Genomic DNA, 3137 nt, shown 5'->3' with positions numbered 1-3137 from the left:
CATTACTAGGGCCCAACCAAACGAGTAGGCCAAATGCAGTTTAATATTTAAAATGTAGGCCAAAAGCCTGAAGATTGAAGCTCAGGAAAACCAACACAGGACAACACCAAGGTGCGGCAGACACCGTTACTAGGCCCACCCAAACTAGTAGGCCAAATGCAGTTTAATATTTAAATTGTAGGCCGAAAGCCTGAAGATTGAAGCTCAAGAAAACCAAACAGGAGAAAACCCAGGAGTGGCAGACACTGTTACTAGGCCCAACCAAAGTAGTAGGCCAAATGCAGCTTAATATTTAAATTGTAGGCCGAAAGCCTGAAGATTGAAGCTCAAGAAAACCAAACAGGAGAAAACCCAGGAGCGGCAGACTCTGTTACTAGGCCCACCCAAACTAGTAGCCCAAATGCAGTTTAAAATTCTACATACAGGCGGAAAGCCTGAAGATTGAAGCTCAAGGAAACCAAACAAGAGAAAACCCAGGAGCGGCAGACTCCGTTACTAGGCCCACCCAAAATAATAGCCCAAATGCAGTTTAAAATTCTAAATACAGGCCAAAAGCCTGCAGATTGAAGCTCAGCTTTTTCAGCGGAGGACAGCGGTATTGAGTGGCGCAGACAGACAAAGTTAGTATGTGTTAAATAAAAAAGTTGGCTCTATGCAGTTTTAAATTGGTTACAGGGGTACACAGGCAGCATTGGTGTGGTCAGTGGAGGACGATTGCAAGGAGGGACCGCAGACAGACTTCCTAGGCCTAAAATAAAAAAGCAGGCTCTATGCAGTTTTAAATAGGCTACAGGGGTACACAGGCAGTATTGGTGTGGTCAGCGGAGGACGATTGCAAGGAGGGACCGCAGACAGACTTCCTAGGCCTAAAATAAAAAAGCAGGCTCTATGCAGTTTTAAATAGGCTACAGGGGTACACAGGCAGCATTGGTGTGGTCAGCGGAGGACGATTGCAAGGAGGGACCGCAGACAGACTTCCTAGGCCTAAAATAAAGAAGCAGGCTCTATGCAGTTTTAAATAGGCTACAGGGGTACACAGGCAGCATTGGTGTGGTCAGCGGAGGACGATTGCAAGGAGGGACCGCAGACAGACTTCCTAGGCCTAAAATAAAAAAGCAGGCTCTATGCAGTTTTAAATAGGCTACAGGGGTACACAGGCAGCATTGGTGTGGTCAGCGGAGGACGATTGCAAGGAGGGACCGCAGACAGACTTCCTAGGCCTAAAATAAAAAAGCAGGCTCTATGCAGTTTTAAATAGGCTACAGGGGTACACAGGCAGCATTGGTGTGGTCAGCGGAGGACGATTGCAAGGAGGGACCGCAGACAGACTTCCTAGGTCTAAAATACAAAAGCAGGCTCTATGCAGTTTTAAATAGGCTACAGGGGTACACAGGCAGCATTGGTGTGGTCAGCGGAGGATGATTGCACCAAGGGGCAGACACAGTTAGTAGGGCCAAAAAAGTAATAGGCAAAATGCAGTTAAAAATCGGTTACAAGAGTACGCAGGCGGCCTAGCTTTGTTCAGTGGAGGACAACTGTAAGGAGTGTCTGACACAGTTAGTAGGCCAAAATTATAAAGTGAGGTTAATGTGTTGCCACAAAAAAAATTCACAAATAAACAGGTGGCATACCTAGGTACAGGGATTGGCTCCTCTGCTGACTTGCAGACAGTGGTAGTTGGCGCAAAGTATTAACTGGTGTAAATGTAGGACAGGGCCCCTGAATATTTTTAATAGCATCAATCATGTCAATAAATTGTTATTGGCAGTGCCATTGAAGGATTTAACAGCACAGACTAAATAGTGGTGGAGCAGTGAGAGGTAATTTTGCAAGTGGTAGAGCACTGTTTGAGCTGGGTGGGGGAACACTCTCTCATGGGCGGCGGTACTGGCCCAGGGCCCCTCATGTTACGATGGCGTGTCGGACGTTGGGTGTGCACCACCACCGCCAGAGACACTTCATTTGTTGAGGGAGGATTTAAAGTGATCCTTCACGGTTAACTCAGTGATTTCCAAATTAATATATATGGTGTTGCCGGCAACTGAAAATGACCAGACGGAGACATGTGTCTCTGTATGGGGGATCGAGCTGATCTCTGGCCCCCGTTTATTCTGCATGACTATATCACAGTCATAGAAATTACACTTCAACCAATCAGCATAAGAACACGCTCACGGTTCTTAGCCTATAAGAATACAGGAACAATCTGTGCGTCAAAGTTTTGTAGAACAATACACCCTCAGTCTCATGTTCTGTCCAAGTTGCAACAATCAAGGTCTCATACCCTCAGTCTCATGTTCTGCCCAAGTTGCAACAATCAAGGTCTCATACCAGCGGTAAAGTTTAGCCTACTAACAAAATTTATATCAAAACAACAAAATGGAGTCGAAAAGCACAAAAATGGAGATTCTTTCTTAATTTCTTCCTTCACATTCCCCCCTAGATAAATTTTGTTAATTAATGTCCAGCATCAGAGATACTATCCCAAGCTCTAAGCTCGAGGGGTATACTGGTCTTCACATGGCTGCTGCGGCGTACCCGTCCCCCCTGTATACTAGAATTTACGAATAACAATTATTGATAACAGTAGTGGGGATCTTTGAAGATAGCCATGCGCTTGGCTTCAACATCTTCATCAGGTAACTTTGTGAAATCTGTGTAGAGAAGAGCAGGGGTGGCAACACTTTTGGTTTCATCATTAGTTGTCTTAGTGCAGAATTTCCTAATACACACAGAAATACACCAAAAAACAAGTTTTAGTATTACATACATAACAAGGATAAAGGTAAATACTGGCAGCCATTTTAAATACAGTTATATCTGCAAGCATAGGAAAAACTTATTGTTTCACAGTATAAGTATAGCAGTACAAAAAGGTATAAAGAGATATTTTCACCTTGACAATCCCCCCTAAATACTAAGTTTTTTTCCCTAAAGAAAGATCCTTCGAGACTGTCCATGTGATGGGAAAAGGGGAGGTGGATTTCTTCATCCAGACACCTCAGAAACTCTCCCCTAACGAGAGGCCTCCAGGCAGCTGAACCCTTCGCTAACCTCACATGGAGTTCTCCCACTGTCCCTAAACTAAATCTCTTAGCATCATCTGAGAATGGGGGGTTTTGTCTACTCTCTTGAGG

At 44.6% G+C, this 3137-nt stretch overlaps 1 long non-coding RNA gene across 1 annotated transcript; it reads left to right on the top strand.

The window, feature by feature from the left end:
• The first annotated feature begins 1972 nt into the window (after positions 1-1972).
• LOC143816914 (uncharacterized) lies at positions 1973-2450 on the top strand. Its single transcript, XR_013224015.1, has 2 exons — positions 1973-2275; positions 2323-2450. It is a non-coding gene; the product is annotated as an uncharacterized LOC143816914 (long non-coding RNA).
• The last annotated feature ends 687 nt before the right edge of the window (positions 2451-3137 follow it).

Source organism: Ranitomeya variabilis, chromosome 1 (assembly GCF_051348905.1).
Source record: "Ranitomeya variabilis isolate aRanVar5 chromosome 1, aRanVar5.hap1, whole genome shotgun sequence".
NCBI classification, from domain to species: domain Eukaryota; kingdom Metazoa; phylum Chordata; class Amphibia; order Anura; family Dendrobatidae; genus Ranitomeya; species Ranitomeya variabilis.
The sequence above is the reverse complement of the archived record's forward strand: the minus strand, read 5'-3'. Positions and strand labels throughout refer to the sequence as shown.